Below are 22,743 nucleotides of genomic sequence, written 5' to 3'. Positions count from 1 at the left end.
TTGTCGCGCGCGAAACACGCACACGCACACACACAAAAGGTTTTCCGATCTTGCGAAAAGTTTGATGCAGTTGGACGACAGACAGGCTTCTCGAAGGGGGGAGACGCACGAATTCCAAGGTGTCGTCCCGGCCTTTCCTTTCCAACCAAGTTTTGAATTTCATGGACGACGATACCCCGCCGTCCGTGACACGTGACGAAGTTTCCTTCGAAGTTCACGTTCGATTCTTATCATCGAGACGACACCCGAGGAGGTCGTTGACCCCCTTCCCTCGACTAGAAAGACAACACCACCACCATCGAGACACACGTGTGATTGGATACACGAGACGTTTATACAAACGCGCCAGTCGCGATAATCTGTAATAGGGAACAGATGATAGGCGATTGTGGTTGTGGATGGTTGCTGCAACACCCATTGTCGGACCGGATTCGAACTTACGACCGAACGATGAATTAATCAGGGGAACGACGAAACAGAGTAAGCCAAACGACTATACCGCGTGTTCAGAAATGGGAAATCCATTTACCAGGCTACGATATTGGACTACCTTTCTTTATACTGATTCGCCAAATTGAAAATCTGATACAATTATGATAATGTTCGAACAAACGAAAACTCGTCTATTTTTTTGTTTTCGTATACGCTGAAATCTCGATGTTATCTTATACGATGTTGTGTTCATTCCACCACGGCCACGGTGAAATTAATGAAACAAGATTCTTTTTTTTTCTTCTTTTTTTCTCAGTTTATTATCATTGTAAACTTGTTTTGTTGGAAATGGTAATTCAATTTCAATAACGAGCTTCTTCGTTCCATGAACAGACACACAAAAAAAAAAAGGTTGTCTTGGTTACCGTTACTTGTGTATTTAAATTTGTTTCGAAAAGAGGGGAGAAAAAAAAATAACTGCCTATATTCTCGCTCTTAAACTGGTATTTTCACTTTTACTAATGACTTTTGCGCGCCGTAACCTGGTGTAACCAGATCCAGTAACAGATCGTCACAACGTCGTAAAATCAGTCAAACGTAAGACAACGACGTATCGGGTATTAGAGGCAGCACTTCGACAGATCTACGATCAGATAAATGGCTTAAACTTTGAAAACATAAGAGGGGATGTGTCTAAAGTATATCGCGCTTCAACATCGCTAAATCTTGTTTCTTAATGACTCGTGTCAGATAACGTCTATCGATCAACAACACAGTATACCTTGTTAATTATTAACGAGACACGCATAAACACGTATTTGTAGAAACGGTAGATATCGTGTATTAACACAACATGCTAATAACTCGTACATATCTCGGAAAAAGTTAATTATACGTAGAGAAATTATAGGGAAAGAAATTGTTCGAAATCTATATTTTTCAAACAAATTATCAGAATCGATGTATACAAAATGCATTTCCAACCAATTCGTTTCATTATTCCACGTATCTTTCCAAGCATAGCACGTGCAGAAAAATCACTTTATATTTTTAAATTCATCTCCAACCGCTCGTTCGACGATTCTATCACGCTTCCGTCCCCGCCAAGCGTAAAACGTTCAACGTCTCGAGAAACGAGCGGCAGCCTAGGCACTAGAGGTTACGAAAGTAACGAAGCTCAAGGAAGTCGAGCTACTTTGTTTACAGCAGCAACGACTACGACCACCACCACCTTATCCCCCGAAGGATACTTGAGGATACTCCGCGTTCACAAACTTTCCAACAGGATATCCAGGGAGAAGGAAAGAAAGAGAGAGGATCTCGAGGGCTAAGAGACTCGTAAACGCGACGTGAACGAACGCGGCGAGGCTTATGAGTTTTAAATCGCGAGTTACAACGCGTGGTGGGAAGAGCCGCTTAGCTTTTTCGGCTTGAGAATCCCTGGTTGTTTTAACCCGAGTTACGTTACATCGCCTGCAGTGAACAACGTTAGCCGAGTTCTCCCCCCTCTCTCTCTCTCTCGAGGAGGAGAAGCAGCCTTCCACAATTTAGTTTCCACGTTGGCTGGACTAAATTAGAAAAAGTAACCCGACCGCGGAAGTGCAACCGTCGTTCCGCGTTACCATCGAATCTCGTTAAAATAACTTTTCGCATTATCACGACCGCATGTGCTTTTCCCGGACGAGAAGGCTGGGTTAAAGTTTCGAAAGGTTCCCGGTGATCGACACGAAATTTGGGCGAGGGATGATGATGGTGGGGAGGGAAGAAGGGAGGGAGGGGGAAGGGGAGAAAGAGAGAGAGAGAGAAAGTGGGCACGAAAATATAAAAATTTTTTAGATTCTCTTTAATTATTAAGTTCCCGAGATTATTAGTGAAAAATGTTTAGTACTATTCGTTGAATTCTCTGCCTGTACAGAGGGACGTGACTAATCAACCGTAAAAGTCGTCAAGTGTTTAATAGCTAGTGTTTCAATATCTATGGGGTGTTTTATGTAAATCCCTCAGTTGCTTCCGTGAAAAATCGCGAATACTGTTTTTAAATTCTAAAACCTAACTCAATATCCATTCCAGGATCGTTTCTCTTATAAGTGTGTCCAAAAAAATAACAAGAGATCAATCAAGATGCTGGATGCAATTTTGGATTGGATGAAATTGCGTTTAATTTCGAGAGAGAGAGAGAGAGAGAGAGAAAGTGATCAAATTTTTAATGGATCGTAAATAAGATCACCCTATAGATAGATATTATTGGTTACTCGAGAAATAAGCATTCAATGTATAATATGAATAATTCTCGAAGCTAAATTTTTAGATCTAACATCCACGTTCCCTCTCCTTTCATCTCTTCAAATTTGTCGATCTAATCCTCGTCTGAAAACTTACTGTTAAAGATAGGTCTTCTCTACTCTCGAGAAGTATCGCATTTTTTTTGAAGGGGAGGGGGAGAAAAGGAAGGATCGTTCCTGTTTTTTTTTTTTTTCGAATCGAGTTTTACATTTAGATCGCGAATATTTACACGTTTATTTCCACATCGTTGTATAAACCTTTTCGATTCTGTTCTCAACCCCTGCACGATGAAATATAGTACGTGCAACGTTGTGGTATACGGATATTTTTCCTGTTTTTTTTTTTTTTTTTTTTTTACCGATGTTTACAAGTGAATTTCAGTTTCAAGTTTCGCGTGAAAGAAAAATAAAGAGAATTTGTTTTTAAAAATATATAGCGTATTCTATAGCCGGTATCGTTCCCCTGTGATTTTTATCCGGATCTATGGACGAGATATCTATACATAGAACGCGCATGCTGTTCGTTACTCCTGATATACAAAGTTTGTAAAATTTATGATTTTTTTTTTCCCATCGATTCGTTTCCACGATATAAATATTATATATTCGATAATTAATTATTTGCAAGGAATTACAAATAATATTTTTGAAATCGATACAAAAATGTATGACTATCGTAATAAATATTATACGGTATCACTATATAATTTACATAAGAGAAAAAGTAATCAAGATCGAATCGTTTAATTGCACGCTAACTTTATTATATATGTATATATAAAAAGAAAAAGAAAAAGATTGTTGCATATACGCCTCGATACGCGTAAACGATCATTAACAACTAGAAAAACAAAAGATCTATCGACCGGTCTTGTGTAATAAAACCAGTCCTGCAGCAGGAAGTCGCGAATCAGGAAGTGCAACGATTATTGGAACAAGACACGCGGCAACGCGATTGATTAACGTAAAGTCATCGTATAAGGGAGCGACTGACTATGCAGGAGATAATAATAATACGATTACCGATTCACGATTACGAGTCGATTTTCGTATTATTTTCTGCCTGGGACCCGAGAACGATTTAGAAATCGTACACGACCAAAAGTAAAGTCGTGAACACGTTGCGAAAATAGAAAAGCTTCTCATGGTTCCACTATTAGAATGGAGGGGAGAAAGATCACATATTCTTACACTATGTACAACAAATACGAATAGAAGAAGAGCAACGGTTAACGGTTTGTGTCGAGTCACAAACCGGTAGATACCGAGAGATATTTTTTACAAAAGCCCATTACAAACCGGACATACGATGTTTCTCGGTTATTGCAGGTTAATTGCTTAAACACAGTCAAGGCTGGTATAATATCAACGATAACGTGCGGTAAGTGGCACGATGGACGATCTCTTTTTTCCTCGTTACATGTACGTGATGTTTCAAGATCGCTTTCATAATTGAAACCGTTCCGTGTAAATTGGAAAATGATCATCCACGTCCCCATACCCGTGGCCCGTTTCACTGACCAATGTCCGTTCGACGAGAGATGCCAACAGTGAAATTGATATTTGATTGCTTTTCTGCATTGTGAACAGCTTCCGGATCGACGGTCCTTTGTTGCCTCTTTCGAGTGAAATTTTAGCGCGAACGAGCACGTCAGAGTGTGTGTTTGTACAACACAAAACTCTGTGTCTATAGAGAGAGAGAGAGAGAGAGAGAGAGAAAGAGAGAGAGAGAGAGAGAGAGAGAGAGATCGTAAAATCTTTGCTAGATTGGCTACAAAAAAAAGATGCCAGTAGTATCGTTTCTAAGAATAAACGTAAAACGAATGGAAACTTTACGAGCGTCGGCGAAAAATCGCCGAAATCGAAGTTAAAAATTACTTATTGTTTGCAACAGAATTATCGCGATCAGTTAAAAAAGCTTTGGATTTAATAAAGGTTTTAATAAAAAAAAAAATATATACATATATATATATATATATATATATATATATATATATATATATACATATATATATAAAGCGAATACGAGCGAAGCGAAATAGCGAAAATGAGAATATCGTAAACATTGCACACGATAGCGCATTCGACAACGAATTTACGAACGACATTATCGATAAAATAGCAACACGGTTTTAAATTCGCCGTTCTTGCCCGTGTTCGTAATCAAGGCAATTCACCAAAAACGGAAGGCACACTGTGAAATTCGATATTATCGTGCTATGGATAGATCAAGATCATCATTAACGTTACTTCACTGATATATTTCGATACGTGAATGTATCGTACGCGAGATCGTTATTTTCAAACGTTCAGAATCATCACCGTTTCCAGACAGCAAACTACCCACGCAATGGCGTATCTTTAACGAACGCGTCCGTATTGGAACGTGTCGGTGTTTCGCGAGATGCACGCGGTAGTAGCGTAAAAAAAAAAGTCAGCTGATCGGTCATAATACGATAAGGATACGGACAACAATTTTATTATCGTGAAATATCTTCTCACAATAACGAACAAAATGACGCGTTCTATTCAAAGGAAAACCAGATGTGCTCGTTTGTGCTAAAGAGGACAACCAGGAAGAATATGAAAATGAAAAGAGGAACTAACCTTGATCGTCGGGCCAGTTTCGAACGCGCGCTCCCGCGATTTGTCCCTTCACCTTTGCCTTTATTTCCTGTGTTTCCACTGCGATTACGAGATATAGTCTTACAAGGATGAATCAACGCACGAGAAATTCCTGTCTTTTGCACCGCGAAAATCCGTGTGTTCGGAAGCTTTACCGTCCTTCTCTGTACACGAATATCTATCTCTTTCTTGCTCGTGTACCGCAACACACGGAAAATGGCAGCCCTACTGCACTCGAAGCAACGCTTGCCAACCCGCACACTCACACTATCGTGGAAACGTTCGGAAAAAGTTACGTTTACGGTGTTGTTCGGTTTCGAACGTCTATACACTACGTCGCGACAAACGATTCGTCTTGAGATATCGCGAAAAATGCACCAGTAAATGACTGATTCGCAAAAAAAACTTTGAAAATACGACTACCGATGCAACGAACTTGTTTACGACGCGACTCCGCGTACGATCTGCCGTAGATGCGCGCGTCTCGTTGGCATCCCTGCTCGACGGCTGATACTCGATTCGTTAGAAATTATGACGTAAGATGGCAGAACTAGTTTGCATTTTTACTAATGACAATACCAACATCATAAATAAATAAAATTCATTTAATTATCATCTTCAATTATTATTCTATATAACATATTGATAAAAATAAAATCATATGTTATATTATTGTATTAAATCAATTAAATAACATTAAATTTTTTTCTAAAAAAAATTATTTTACGTACTTTAGAAATCGAATGTCGATGGTATATAGTATCTTAAGAATTTTGTTAATAACAATATAAATAATTACAAAATAAATACAATACAGAACAAATTTTTCATTTCGATATATAGAATGATAATTGAAGTTGTTATAATAATATCGATACGAATAAAAATTTGAATAAACCTGTTGATAACATAAAAAAGTGTCCAAATAAAAATATATCGATTGTAGTTATACATTCGATATAAATAAATTGAACGAGATAAAAATTTACAAATTAAATTATTTGCAATATTTTTTGTTAATTTTCTGCTCGATTTTAATACATATGTATAATATAATATAAATATTTAAAATTATAATATTTAAATTATAAAATTCACTTACCACACGCGGCAATGATGTAACATTGTCGATGTTACGAACGAGACTGTGTCGATATAACACAGCGCCCGACTTTATCTACCGTGCTATGTTTACGTACCGTATCGTGGTGGGGAACGGTGTTGATTTACAATAAAGAGATAAAATTGAATAAGAGATAAAATCACTCGTTATTTATCGTTCCTAAAATTTAACAAATAAAACTATTTATTTTATATTTTTTTAATTCTTTAAATTGTAAAATATATAATTGCTGTTAACAATAATGGTGTTGTTAACAATAATTTTATCATTATCGTATATTATAAAATTTATAATACGCGTAATTTTTTCGCAAGTATCAATATGTTTTTTTTCTGATAATAGATAAATAGAAATTTATCAAATAATAATTATAATGTTACCTACAAATGGTGAATTGCACTACGTTTATGTCAGCAATAGATAATTATTTTAAGTCAATATGTAGTGTTGCAATATTTATATTAATTTTTTGAAAATGTTTCATTAAATGAACATTATTACAAACTACTTTTTATAGAAAATTTTTTTATAGAAAAATTAAAATTTGTTTTCTTTTGTTTCAAAAATATTATAAATAATAAACATAATATATTAAGAACGATTCGGTTTGTACATAGCATATGGAATAAATATTACTTAATATTACCACAAAATCATTATTAAAAAAATGATTATTAAAAAAAAAAAAAACAGAATATATACAGATAACGAACTGTGTATATGAAATATTGATTAATCGCAATAAAACGCAAATGAAACGTTACTCGATTCGCAAACGCAACAAAACAGGCAAAATGTTTGTCACTTCTGTTTACGTATCGAGACATAATCGAACTAGCGAACCTCGGTACTCACTGCCAGACATAACAACCTCAACAGAACCATCAGTCTCCTATTAAAAAAAAAAAAAAAAAAAAAAACAAGGAAACTACGTGGCAAAAAAAAAAAAAAACGTTTGAAATCAAAATCGAAGAAACGAAAGGAAAGGAGAGAAACGACAATGAGCGAAGCACCATTGTAATTGTTCTTTTTCCCACAAAATCGCCATTTTATCATTTAAAGACACACGGTTTCGTTCATTCGAGCGTAATAAATTCGTTTATCGTTTCATCTTCGCGAACGTTGCACAACGCGGCTACGAAGATACGAAAGCAACGGGGGTTAGATGGCAAAAGAGGGGTTAAACTTCGTGCCGTGGTGAACACGATGATGGTGGTGGTGGTGGTCAGCGATGGTCATTTGTGGGAGAGCTGAACTGACTTCTCGGGGGGGACGAAATGTCTCTTGCGATCCCGCCGCCAGATACCGGACACGCTACACCCTTTCTCGAGCCTCTCTCTCTCTCTCTCGCTCTCTCTTACCACCCCCGCGCCCTTGTGCCCCCCTTGGAGTGATGTCCACCACACGACACGCCACACACCGGTCGGAGGCATCGAGATTGTCTTCGGAGGAGGAGGGTGTAAGTATAAAAGAAATCACGAAACGTATTTTTGCCTCGGCCGCGGAAAGAATTGCCGTGACACGCACGCCCTCCCGCGTTCGCCTGTCTCTCACGAAGAGGGATACTGCCGAACCACTCGTAAATAACGTCGTGTTTAACATCGTTCTTTATGGTATCGCGTTGTACGATTTATACACGGCGAGCGCGGCTGATAAATTTCGAGCACATCGAAAACCAGCCACGAATACCGAAAGCGTGCACACAACCCCGTTGATCGCCACTAATTGCAGAGACATACAAGAGACAAGCTAATTGTAAGTGGAATTGAAAGAGGCTGTATTATTCTTCCCCGCTGTATTACACCGGAAATATATTATATAGGAGCGGATAAATCGAAAGGCAAGCAAGCGTTGTACACCAAGAATGCCCTTTTTCGATCGTTGAAACAATTACGAAACAATATCTTATGGAAATCGTGGGTGGAACGCGGGAAGATTGTTCGTGCGTGCATGGAGGGGGGGGGGGGAAGTGGAGGGGTTACACACGTCAGTTCTTAATAACATCGAGTCCCCGCGTACGCTTTCCTTCCGAGCATCGATCTATCCTCACCCTTGAGCCGCGTTAATACGTTCGTTTTTCATCGTATCTATAAACCGTCTTGGACGGCCTCGTGTTTCATCACAAGATCATGGAATAGCAATGAATGGAAATTCGAGGTAGCGCGAAGGAAGGGCGCGACGCGATTTGCCTTTAACCGACATGTTTACAATCCTCGATGTCCCCCCCGCCCCTCATACTCCCTCGAGATTCCCTTCCTCCCGACCGCTTTGCGTCGAAATGATAGTTGCGAGAAATGAAGTTGTTGCAATTTGTACCAATTATAAATTTCATTTATCTCCTTCTTTCCAACGAGAATTTTCGACTCGCGAGGCGGCGGCGAGAGAAAAAGCGAAAGGCAAATCTATATAATAAAACAGTCCACGATGCGATGCGATATGCAAATGCGGCGCGATTCCACGATAGAAAAGATCAAAGAATCCGCTTCCGTTTCGTCCACCCTCGACGAATCCGACATATTTTCGAGGCGAAGGAGCATGGCACATCGCAAGTCTCTCGCACACGTATTCGCATAAAGAACAGGAAGACCGTATACTGGTCGCGAGAGGTATGATAAGCCATGCACATACTTGACGTGAGTACTTCCAGTACCCACGATACTCACGTGAGTACCGTGTGGGGCAACCGGTATCAACACCGCGAGACACGGCAACGCAGCTCCTGGACATGCCACCGAGATCAGCAACCAGATATCGTCCGCTCGTATTTATGGCTACCGAGATTTCGCATTATTAGGGCCATTTAACGTTTTCGCCCTATAATATCGTGGCTACCTCGATATGGTGAAACCGCCTCGAATCGTGGATCGTGAATTTCAGGGACGTCCAGCCCACCAACCTACCTCGAATTTCCGATACTCGAAATCTATCCGAGTTGGATGGATATCGGTGTTTCGAGTAGCTTTGTACATTTATGCGGAGAAATACACGGAGACATCTTTGGCCACGCGTGATAATAATAATAATATAATGTCAAATTTATCGGTAGATAAATTGATTTCTTAAGTGGTTAACCCCGGTATATTTAATTATTTAGGAAGAACGACACCGTAATTTTCGCCGTAATTTTCTTTTTCGTCGGAAATGATCAGGCATTAACGTTTCACGCCCGTTTCGCTGTCAACCTTTATCAAGCTTGAGACGATACAGAATTACAGGTACACTCATTATCCGCGCAATTATCCTTCATAAATTGTAGATACAACGGTTTAATTATAGGGTGCCTCCTCGTTGGTTGACCGAACGGGCAAAGAAGACCCACCGTTAAAGATCTTCATTCGAACAATGATACCTGATCAAACGTATTATCGAATAATAACTGTGTTTACCTGACTCGTCGTTGAACCAATATGGGGAAGTCAAATAAAGGTAGTATCACCGTTCGTTTCCTTCGGTGACGTGTCCTGCAGACATTCCTCATCTGCGTTAACAGATGAAAATCGATCGGTTCTGTAACAAAAAAATTTGTAACTGTAAAACATCGTTCCATCTTTCCAATAAATGCAATAATATCCGAACGATTTATCACCCGTCCACAAAATCAAGCATAACCATTGCCAGTTTATAAATAGTCGAGATATGTTTAACCTCGTGTTGTACGGCCACACAATTTGGATCGCTACTTGCTCGAGCGAGCGTAAAATTAAAATTGGCTCCAATCTGACTGGAGGTTTCGTGCAAATCAAATCAATCACCAATTTGATGGCCAAGCTTCATCTCGATGAATGAACAGATATAAACCGTAGTTTCACGCTAGAACCCTACACACAATTTTACGATAATTTATGAGTTCTATCGAAGGAAAAGTCGCGAACACGATTCGACTCTCGAAAAAAAAAACCTCTTAAAACGATCTATCTCTCGTAACGTAAGAAGCGTTATCGTCAACACGTTAACATTCGTTTTCCTGGATGCATTGTCCCGCGATCCAGTCGGGGGATCGGCAGACTCCTCATTCGTCTCCCATTCAAAATCCCCCGGTCCCGACGTTTCCGAATCTCCGAGGCGGTCCATTGTGCTCGGCCCTTTCCGCGTCGCTCTCTCCAACCCCTTTCCTCCTCCTTCCTCTTTCCTTTCCTATCTTTCCCCCGTGCGGCACACAGCCTCGATTCTCCTTTTCCTCGATCTCTCTTTCCGTACTCGAAGTCCTCTCGTCCAGAGGTAATGCGAACGGCCTCGAGAGAAGCACCAAGCAGAAGGGTGGTAGTGATGGTGGTGGTGGTGGTGGTAGTGGTGGTGGTGGTGGTGGTTGGTTGGAGGATCGAGGGAGGCGAACAGGGGGCTGAGCGCTCTCTCGTAGATGGGGTTTTTAGGGGTGGCGACATGGAATCCGGGAATTCGTGTCTCGCGGGGTAGTAGTCTCGGCAGGGAGGGAGCTCTATCGATTCTCAACGAGACGACACACCATCCTCCTGGAACTGTATCTTGCCCGTGTTCCGCGCCACCGTGGAACTCGTTTACGCAAAACCGCTCGGTACACACGGCCCACAAAAGGAAAGTTTCACTATTACGGCGTGGCAACGCGATAAGGAGGGATACGAGGAGGACGTAAAGTTCGAGGCTTTCGACCGGTCGGACGTGACCGAGTTCGGAATTGCCTCCATAACTCGTGAATAGTGTGCCGGTTATACCCTTCCTTTTTTCTCTCTCCCTCTCTTTCTCTTTCCCTCCGCCTCCCTCGTCTCTTCGGGGACGTCTTCGTCTCGTGATTTTCGATCAGGCGAGGAGGAAATTGCGCGCGTTCGAGGGATGGTTTAATACAGGAGAGCGAATTCGAGAAACGTTTCCCAAACGGGGGAATAATATCTGATGTCGAGGAGAGCCGTGAGCCTAATAGACGTCCGCGGCAGGATCCGCGGCGTGATCGGTGACGAAAACGGGGAGAAAAAGGTAGGAGCTGAAACGGCGATCGAGGAAGGTGAACGTAACCGATAAATCTTGCGATAACGCGGCATATTAGGGAAGCGAGCGCCGCAAACTCTGTCGCGCACCACCCGTGTATTTACGACCCTTCGATTTTAACCCAACCTTCTCACCGGTAACCCAAATTACGCGTCGATAAACTGGGTCGTATAAGTTTCATTCATTCTTTCTCGCCGCTCTTGAATTCCTTTCCAAATTTCCCTCCCTCGATCGAAGAGATTCTCTCGTGACTCGTGAGATCAAGCTTGTCCTTGATTTTCGAAAAATGTTAATTCGAAGGCAGAGAGCGATACGATACGAATTTCGTGGAAACAAAGGAGAGGGAGAAGGAGAAGGCGGCACCACCGCGATATCGTAGTCATAAATCCATCGGGAGTTGATCAGTCGACACTCTGGAACCCGTGCACGTACGTTTGGCGTATCCACGCTATGACCAGGAAACCCTCGCCATCTTGAGGGTTTCCTCCCTCCGCCCACAGGGGTGATTCTTTATTGTTTCAATAAGCACAGCACAAGTCCGGTCTTATTAGCGAAATAAACCTCTTTTAACGGCGCGTTGCCCCTTTCTTTTTCTCCTCCCCGCCCCCTTCATTTCGTCTCTTCTGTTCTTTCTGTTTTTTCCTCTCCCCCTTCTTTTCGGGGGACGAAAGTCCGACGCTATGAAAAGGAAGGAAAAGACGGAAAGAGGAGACGAAAGAGATCCCGGAGAAAGGATGAGAGAAACGGTGAGAGAAGGGGGCCAAAGGATTCTTGAAAGAGTTCTCCTCTTTCAGAGGAGTCGAAAGGGAGAATCGATAGGTTTTTCCGCGGGTTCCCATGGAGACCGCGAAGCGAATCGGACTATACACACGATAAGCGACGAAGACGTGGAAAGAGCATCGTACCACCCCTCCTTCCCTACGTACCTCTTCCTTTTCCTGTCTGAATTTTAAGGAAATTCCTTTTACCACCCTCCTTATACCAATACCTTTCTTATTCAAGATCGAAATTTTTCATCTTTTCGATCGATAGTTGTATCGAAATACAACTGAATCATCGTTATTTGTTTCAATATTACGATTTTATTGAAGAATTGTCGAAATCAAATATTATATATACGATGTCAAGAATTGGCATATTTCATAATTCCTATTTAATATATCTAGATTCGCGTATCTCCACGACCATTCGAACATCTCGTTTTCCCTCTCGAGAAAATGTACATCTCTCTCTTATAGCATACGTTATATAGCAGTATCTGTGACACGAACAGTAGTAGTTCGAACGGCGAGCGTCCAACATCGTCATGTCGGCCATCTTGCTGGATCGTTTCTCATCTTTTACGAGGCTCGACACCGTCATTCTGCCGCCGTCTCATGTCGTTTCGGCCCCTGCGAGAAACAATTGAATGTCGCCGAGTTTATTTTCGGAAGCCTTAATTTAATTCCCGTCCTGTTGAGGGAGAGTCGTTGAAGAAAAAGGGTAGGGTTAACGTTGAGGAGGCGGAGGAAGAGGAGGAGAGAAGAAATGGAACGAACGGTCGCAGTTAAGAAACGGATCTTTTGTTTCTCGCCGCTCTCCTGCTCGAGATGGTCTTTTTAAGTCACGTCGAGTTCTCGTGAGAGGCCAGGTTTATGTCCGCTATGACGATCGATTGTTAGATCACTCGCGCAACGCACGTTTGCCCCTACCTTTCGATCGTTCGCAGAGAGAGAGAGAGAGAGAGAGAGAGAGTTAGCCACTCTCTGTGGAAGTAAATTGAAACACGGCTGAATCTAAATACGACCGATAATAATTTCATCCGGAGAAGTTTCAAAAATTTCTCCGCTCCTCTCGCTGAGAATATTTCGGAATATTTCGAAAAGAGTTTCGAACAAACAAGTTTCGACAAACTTTCCAACACCTCGTTCGATACTTATGAATAAATAAATAAATATATATATATATATATATTTGTATATATATACGTGTACGAGGATCAAACGGTCCACGGTTCAAAGACGAAATTCGTTACGAACGAGTTGAGGAACGGCGGCAACACAGGGAGAAGGTACTTCAGAGAAATTATCTCGCGATGCGTACCAGGTAGCAAGTACGGTCTACTCACAGATAAAGAAACGCGTACATACAGCCGATATTCAACGGGTAGGTAGGTATCCGTACAGGTGTATGAGTGCGTGGTAGCTTTGCCAGAAGTCAGTGACACCTCTCGCATCGTCGGTGGCGGCGGCTGTGGTTTCTGGTAGCCATGGTAACCACCTCCTGCTCCCCTCATCCTCCACCTTTTCCACCTTCTGAGGGGCCTCCACCACCACCTCCGGCCCCCACCAACCATGAAACAGCGCCTCCACCTGCGCTACGCTCCTCTCTGTCTCTCCTTTCCTTCTGCCCCCAACCCGTTTCCTCTTCCAATTATCATACTATCTCGCTCAGTCTCACCCCCTTCTTGGATGTCACTGTGTTCTCTTGAACTCCGTGGGTTCACAGCGGAATAAGAGAAACGAAGAGAGAACCGGAACGAGGGACCACGGGGACCAGAGAGGAAGGTGGAACGTGGCTGAAGTGGCCACTGTTGCCAAGCTTGTCTTTTTCTTCCCTCCTCCTCCTCCTCCTCCTCCTTCTCTTCGCTCTCTCTCTCTCTTTCTCCCTCTCTTCCTCCCTCCCTCCCTCCCTCTCTCCCTCTCTCTTTCTCTCTCTCCTCTTTCCGACTCTCTGTCGCGGTCTTCCCTCGTTCAAGTTGGATACACGCAAGCTGCGCGCCGTCGGCGTGGGTGCAGCCGCTTTCTGTGTATGAATAGATGCAGGCAGCGTGTTACTGGCGTCGCAAATGAACGCTGCCAGTGCATTCTCCGTTTCTCGTTCCTCTCTTCTCTTCCGCCACCCATTCTCCGCTGCCTTCCTCCTCGTAAATGTCTTTACTCTCCCCCGGGTTTCGTTCCGGTCACGGTGCACGTATCGCTTCTCTCCGCGTGTCTGCCATAATGGCGTTGGCCCGTCACAGACGCCAGTTATAGCCCGATCTACGACGGGATGTATGACTAACGCCTCCTTCTATTCTTGGAGACGAGCCCGATCTTCGAAGCTGTGCAACGGAGGGCACTTCTCGTTTCCTGTCCGTGAAATGGAAAATTATCGGCTTCTTCCTTTCTACATCGAATTTCGCCATCAAAGGAATCTTCCGTTCCGTTGAACTTCGTTCCTTTAATTTCTTTTTTTTTTTTTTTTTTTTTTCCCCACAAACTCAACAACACGTTGCAATGTTTAAACCCGGTTGGTTGAAGTTTACGAATCTCTCTTCTCACGATCGAAATTCGAAGGGAAGACGATATATTCGATACGCGACATCGATCTCTCGGAAAGAAATAAATCTGAAGATCCATCCGTCCACCATTTTGGATAACGCGACGAAAATACAAACAGGGAGAGACAGTACGGATCGTGGGTAGACGCGCAAACGCGACGATGAGCAGAGATGCTCTGGACTACCCAATCAGAAACGGAGGATGCTCCCCTCGGCCCAATCGGGATAGCTCCGAGGCGCGTGCACACACGCACAAGCTTCATATCCTGAAGAGACGGGTTTGGGAACACGCAGGACGGTTACGATGAGCGAGGGAGGCATCACAACGAGTGGGAAGATGATCGACCAATAGGGAGTCTCGTTGTCGGAGATAACGATGGGTCGCAGTTATAACAGCGTGGGGCCGCGAACAGACTAGAGAGAGGCGACCAGAAGTCGAATCGGAGTGGGAGAAGATAGCAAGCAACTTTTGCACCAATCGTAAACTCACGTTCATCGTGTGGAACTCGCCTCGTTATGGAGGATACTTTGATTTCCATACGGATCTGCATAGATAAGATCGCTTATCGCTATATACAACAGATAATATAAAGAACTCGGGAGTCACTCGTAGGGAGGGGGACTAATTACAAGGAAGAAGTCGTAAACCTTCACGAAATGCGGCGTACTATAAGTCGTAAAGCTAATGAGGCTAATACATCAAAACTGTCCAACTGATATTCCAGTGATATATGAGCGAACCGCAAATACCGCAATTACATTGGTCCACGCGTGTTCTCGCCCAAGGAATGTTAAATATAAACATGGCGAAAACGTGTCTCTATCGTCGATCATCAATCATCTCGAGACGAAAGAATGTTATCCACCTCGATCAAACGGAGAAAAGGGGGGAGGGAATAAAGATTGCGGATAAATTATATATCGGGAAAAAACGATGTAAAATATTTTCTATATCCAACACGAGTATCCAACAATATACTCGGAGCATGAACGAACGAGTTAACGCCATTGAATCCCTCTTTTTAATCGCGAGATCGAATAATACAACGGAATTTGCACAAGTAATTGGGGAATACGCTCGATTACGGGACTTCCGGTGCAAAGATGAAAGGATCGTTTGATCCAGACACAATTTAATAAAATGCATGGACACATGGAAGGCTGCGTTCGTCGATGCGTTTTCCCAGGCTTGCAACACACAGATCGAGCTCCGGAGAGAACAGTTCTCTTTCCCTCTGTCTCTCTTCTTCTCTCGTCGACTACATCCTCTTCCTCTTCCTCTTCCTCTTCCTCGTCGTCGTCGTCGTCGTCGTTGTCGTCGTCTCTCGGAGCATAGGGTGGTATTGAGGATGAGGTGGGATGGAAGACGAGGTGCGCGCGGCTCCTCCTCGGAGGATCAATAGAGACAGGGAGACGAGACCTCTTTCCCTCCCCTCCGCGCCTCCTCCCGGCTCTCTCGTCTCTCTGCTCTCATCCCTCCATAGCGGCACCCTCGAGAACAACCCCTCCCGCTTCTCTGCAGCGTCTCAACATCCCGGCGGTATCCTCCGCCTCTTCCCTCGCTTTGGTGAACCTCCTCCATCCTGCTGTGTGTCGAAACCGGAGCCCGTAGGATGGAAGAGGATAACGCGAAAAATGGAGGATGAGTAGAAAACCCGAGTGCACCGCGATACGAGCTTCGTCTCGCTTTGTTTCCAATTGGAAAACTGTGTACAATCAATGGTAATGGCGTTGTTGTGCTTTTTTTTCTATCCGAATATTCATTATCTTGAGGTTTCAGAAAATGGAGAAATAATGGTGCGAAACGTCGATGGATTAATAAAATAAAGATCGCTAATACGTGTGGATTATGGAAACGAGTCGAATCCGCCTCGAAGGGATTAATATTATCAAAGTTGAAGCGGTATTCTGTCCACAACGAAATAAAAAAGAAAAATAGGGAATAAAATGGTGGAGGAGAAGGAGAAGGAGGAGAAGAAGAAGGATTTGAGAAAGCTTGCACAGAGGTCCAAGGAAAAAATGGGAAAGAGAGTAAGGGTTGATGTTACGGTGGCCTGCAGGATGCAAGGGGTTCCTGTCGGTGGTCTGGCTATGCGGGTGGGTTGGACAGAGGAGGGGGATGAACAAGGGTGGAGAAAAGCAGGAGTCGCGGAGGCTTGTGGGTAATGTTGCGTGATGAGACGCCTCGCGGATTCATCGAGGAGAGGAGAGGAGAAAAAGAAGAAAGGGGGAGGGGAGGGGAAGGAGAGGGGGAGGAAGAAAGAGGAGGAATGCAGAAGCTGGCTCTGCTCTAATTCTAAAGAGCACTCTCGGCGGACTCTCTCCCGCTTTTTCTCGTTTCCTTTCTTCGTCTCTTTGTCTTTCTCTCTTTTTCATTCCTGCGAAAACGGGGGCTCTGCAGCGCGACGAAAAATCCAGCAGGCCACCGGTAGTCGTGTCATGGGGATGAAAAACGCATTTTCTTCGTCCTTTCTTCTCCTTTCTTCCACCGCCTCCTCCCCCTTTTGGTTTCTTTCTCCTCGACGAGTCTTCGAGTTTTTTCTTTTTTTTTTTTTTTCCCCTCCCTCTCCTTCCTCCTGTCGTTTAGACGCCGATGGAATCACAGCGAAAATGATTCCACGCGATTTCGAGGCACCTTTGTTTGACGAGCTTTTAATGCCCGTGCTCTGCACCGTGGAACGCCGAACGTACTTATATTACCGCAAAAAAAACTTTATGGAGGTGAAAAGCCGTGCATTTGATTCTTAGTTATTGTACCAGGAGAAATCATTCCCATCAGGATTACAACACACGATCCTAGAAAGTTATTTGCCGATTGAAATCCTTAATCGATTCTCCGATCGTGTGCCCGGCGTCTAAGAATGCTTATACTATTTACGTCATTGATTTTATGATCCTAAGTAAATATAGTTTTAGGAATTATTTTTAGCTATACGCTTTTTCGTACGTGAAATGTATAATATCTTTAGATATTATAATGTTCTTCGTTCCTTCGTTATAAATGCTTACAGTTTTATACATTTTTTTGAAAATGTTGACTCGACGCAAGAAATATTACGTATACACACGAACGTTATATAGGATCGTTCAAAATAAGTCGAAAGGGAGAAGTTAAAAAAAATGCATTTTTTTTAAAATATATCCGATAAGAAGTTAAAAATTTGATCGAATAAAATACAAGATGAATTTGTCAATGATAAATTCTCTATTGATTAATCAAAAATTTTACAAAGGTAAAGAAACGACGAGATGAGACGTTAAAATGGGAAAACAAGGATGTCGAAGAGAACGATTATAGGTGTTTGCTCCATCCGGCAGATTGTTGGTGCTTTTCAACCGGAGGAGGCAGGATCCAGAGGGTTGGGCAGGCTACCTCGGCTGTGATTAATTTGAATCAGCAAATGCCTTCGAGGGTTTACACTGAGTGAACTGAAGGCACTGCCATGCCGGTAATATGCTACGGTCGAGAAGCTGAATCGAATGAGAAGGAGCAAGGCGGACGAAACGGTGAACGAGGGAGGATATAGCGGGAGAAGGGAAGTCTATGGATATGTTCACAAGGGAAGGAAACATCCCCTACACAAACCGCAACGAAAAGCCAACGGCAGCCACGAAACAACCCCCTGCTGCCTCTCCTCGGGGACGATGCATGTACATAAGGATGGAGAGAGAAAGAGGGAAAGGAGAAGAAGGCGGAAGGAGGAGGGAAAATGTACAGAAAGGGAGAGAAACAGCGAAGAGGGTGGAAACCATGGAAGTGAAGACAGAACCAGAATCGCGAAAGGTTGGTGAGACCGTCTTAAATCATTTCTCTCTCTATTTATCAAATTCTGTTTTTGTAGCACGATCGATTTCCGCATAATGACAATATTGAATCAATCTGGCGATAAACCGGTTTGGTAAATTTGACACATGGAATCCGATTTTAGGATCGAATTATTTTAACCTTCTTTATTACTTTAAGATAACTGTTTTATGCATATTAAAATGTCCGGACATTTTTGGGCGATAGTGTAAATTTTTGAGAATATAAAGATTTTTCTTCGGGTCTACGGAAACTTAACGGTTAGAAGGATTTTACGATCAGTTGGTTACCGTCGAGGCATATTGGAACACGTATGATAGCGGGTTCATGGTTGAAAAGAATTTTGTTATGGAAACATAAGTAATGAAATTCGAGAGGTTGGTTTTACTGACCGACGTAGACAGTGTTCGTGGAATAAGGACGGTCATTGAAGAATTTATCGTTTCGAAGTCTGTTACTTGGAAATGAGAGCACAATTGACGATTTGAAACAATCGATTCTCTACGCGAGACCGAAGGCACACATTAACAGAAAGTATTTACGCAAAAATTCTGGTGCGTTTACCTACTGTTGTTAGTCGACGGATCAAAAAGGGAAAAAACAAGGAAAATCTAGTAAAACACAACGGGGATCGGTTGCATGGAGAAATTTCTCTCGTTGACGAAGAAAAAGAATTGGAAACATATTAACGATGACGACTGGCGCTCACGTTAAACGTGAAGCAAGGTTTGACACGAAATTCTTTTTTCTCTTCCTCGCGAGCTTCGAAAGTTCCGCCAGGGCAGCAGTTAACAAATTTAAAAAGATGAAACGAATCCTCCAAAAATAATCGTTTTCGAAATTATTACGTCAATACCATAATTTGTCAAATATACTTTTTTCTTTATATAATTTTATTTATTTTATGACAAGAAATCAATTTTAAATTTTATTCATTTTATTCATTGACTTCAAAACAATTTCTTTTATCTAATCCCATAATCCTTCACACACGCTTGTGCGAATGTATGAGATAAGTGGCGCCACCATCACGCAATAGGATGAACGTCGTAAATAGGAAACTCGATATAACAAATACGAAGTAAACATTCAGAGGAAGTAATAAACGGGCATGGATTCGTCCCTGGCGGAGCAAGGGTGTCGGCAGACCCAGTGCGGCTCGAATATACCCCCCTTGGGCTTCCAATTACTCGCGTTTAGTTGCGTTTTTCCGCTCGAATGCCCTCTCTATGATACACTCGCACACTCGACCCGCGCTTGGCTTTTAGTTACCCAAACCCACTTACCAACACGCGCGCTAGTTCGCTCGCTCACTCGCGTACACCTGATCTGTGTATATATGTGTATATATGTTGAAACGGTTCGAGCACGTACATACGGACAGAAAGACGAATGTCTGTATGAGCCCGGTAATATGACAAGGGGTAACGATTGACTGGGTGCCACGCCAAGGATTACCAATCAAATTCTCACTACAAAGCTCATTCGAGTCTCGACTAACCTTTAAATAGCGACGCGATAACTTTCTTGTCAATGAGATTGCTGGTAATCGGTAGACATTTTCCGAGGAGAATAACAGTTTCTTACGAGTTTACATTGATTGAGAATCGATATAAACTTTATGACTAATAGATAGTATTATAGTAATAATATTAATTATGAAAGAAATTTGTTTCAAATTTACAATTCGGAAAAGATTTTTCGATGTATCGAAATTGACGTGAGCAGAATAATATTGACAACATAACATAACCTCACACTGATACCGATCATGCTTTGAAATCTTATTAACATTTGAGATCGAAAAATATATTAAATTCGCGAGAATAAGCATATATTCATACGATTTGTATGAATGAAAAAATATATTCGAAAATATAAAATAAATGTGTGTATGTAAGAGAGGAGTCGACTTACCTTGTGCTGAAAGATAGTAAGCCATGGCACACTATTACAACGAAATAATGAAAACTTCTTTCTTTCGTGGTATGTTACATATATGAAACACTAAAACTGCACTAAAAACCGAAGAAAACGGTTACGATAGCACTATTTTTAAAATTAAACACAGAGCATTATCTATCGTGTCTTTTCGCGCACCTACCGGAAGAATACTACAAAAGACGTTATACTGTACCACGATACTACGTTTATCGGTAATTATACAATTTTTGTTAAAAATTATTTATTTTCTGCTTATATTTAACAAATGACCACATTATAAATTATCAAATTTTTTTATTAGTAATGAAATGTCAAAATAATTTATAGATAAACATTTTAATTGTTGAACCTTTCAATATTTAATTCTGATATTGATTTATGTGTGACATCTTGCGCGGTAAACCAATTGAAAGGCATCCGCACATAAGAACTGTGACATTTACAACACGACATGTTAATTACATATTTTTACTTACATAGTGAAAAGTTTTAAGTGATATATACTATTGTTGAATCAAGAATAATCTTTTTTAGACAGTGTTTCGACGTAAAGAAAGGATCTAATTATTTCATCGCAACAAACATCTATAAAAGAAGCTACGTAGGACTACATTAAAAAACTTCGATAAGGTAAGGTTATGATAACGTATATAACATCGATTCTTTTTAATTCTTTTTTAAAAATATCGAATACTAAATTCTATCGCGATCTAAGACAAATTCCTTACCGTTTTCTCGCCAGTTGTGCACACAGATGTAAGTTGAAATGTCTGTAAAAATCAATGATACGGTAGCATATGCTGATTCTGCGAGCAATCGATCAAAGATTTGGAACGCGATCGTCGAAATAAATCTTCAGTTGGCCACACTTAGATAGAGCACGTCCTGTGTCTGGTATGTGATACGATAAAAATAATATCTGAACGATAAATATATAATTCTACTTGCCATCCAGCTACGTAATAATATAATAACGAAATATATTGTCTTGACCTGAAACGTAGAAGTCACGCTATGCTTCTCTGTCCACCTTATTGAACGCGCATAATTTGTGCGGTGAAATAACTGAAAACATCGTGCCATAATGTCATACGGGCTTCAAACGTAAAAGGTAGTTAGGTCGAACGATTTGTCGAGTGACGAAGCTCGCGGATATCCACTCGTATTCATCGTTTAAAAATTTCATCCAGGCAAAATACTTGACTTTTCAACGTTGATATCGAGATACGAATTCTTAATCAAGAAGGAGATTCCGATTCAACGCGAAATACGTTTTGCTTTATATCGATAAGCTATCGCTTCCATCACCCTTGTTTGGTTGGAATAGTAAACCAAGCAGACTTATTAATACGCGGCAGTAAAGGTCACTCTGTGTATCTCGTTAATCATTCGGATTTAATTTAAAATGGTTAGTCGACGTTTTAGGCGTCTCGTAATTATCGTGAAAATTTATAAATTAGTCCTAGTATTTTACGATCGAATTATACCTAACGATACGAGAGGATAGATACTTTTAAATCCTCGCGATGAATAATACATAAATATGAAAAAAACGGAAACGTTTATTGGATCAACGATTTGATCACGATGCAATTACAGAGTGGGAAAGACAATTGTTTCTACGAACGGTTCGCGTTCGTTTCGCGATATTTGCAATCGGCGCTCAAGGATCCGGGATAACGAGTTAATTTAAATACGAAACATCAAAAGCTTTTAATCTTTGCACGGCTTAGTCAGCCAGGCAACCTACTTTTTTTTCCCCGCTGATACACGCCACCCTCATTCATATACATTGTTACGCGAATATCCACCACGTATATCTGCGCGATTATTGAACAATCAGATACGTTAACGACAGAATGAAAACGGTACTTAATCCTAAAGAACGTAGGAAGAAATCACTACGCGATCCCCTCGTGATTTCGCTCTTTATTCTTCTTCAAAAATGCCTCGTGTACTTTCAGATGAATGTTCCTTTCCGTTTCGTGTCCGTTATCCAATATGAATTTCTTTCCTCCTCGCGATCGTTTCGAGAATCTTGTATCGATATTATTTTAACGCTCGAGCAAGAGATTATTGTTACGCAATATTATTACGCAAAATACGCTCGAGTGCGGGCAAACGCACACGTTTTCGTAGAAGAGAAATTGTATAAACTCGTCGAGTTAAACACGTAATACGCGATCGAGGAACATTTATGATATTTTTTTCTTTTTTTTTTGCGGTGTTGGAAGGCGATACAGAGTCTCTCGTACAGGTCGGTTCGCATGTC

The 22,743-nt window shown here is 41.6% G+C and overlaps 1 protein-coding gene across 3 annotated transcripts in view; it reads right to left on the bottom strand.

The window, feature by feature from the left end:
• Positions 1-5,798, bottom strand: part of LOC100863710 (protein gustavus) — a 201,751-nt gene extending 195,953 nt beyond the window's left edge. For 2 of the 3 annotated variants that reach the window (XM_086909448.1, XM_086909447.1), the window contains exon 1: positions 5,322-5,798. The gene's annotated coding sequence lies outside the window, so the exon portion shown is untranslated. The remainder of the gene's footprint in view (positions 1-5,321) is intronic. The other variant, XM_086909444.1, reaches the window with a different exon arrangement.
• Between the last annotated feature and the right edge of the window lie 16,945 nt (positions 5,799-22,743).

Source organism: Apis florea, unplaced genomic scaffold (assembly GCF_048593485.1).
Source record: "Apis florea isolate Af1SG1 unplaced genomic scaffold, ASM4859348v1 contig_3158_pilon, whole genome shotgun sequence".
NCBI lineage: Eukaryota > Metazoa > Arthropoda > Insecta > Hymenoptera > Apidae > Apis > Apis florea.
Note: the sequence above shows the minus strand (reverse complement) of the source record. Positions and strands in the feature narration are given on the sequence as shown.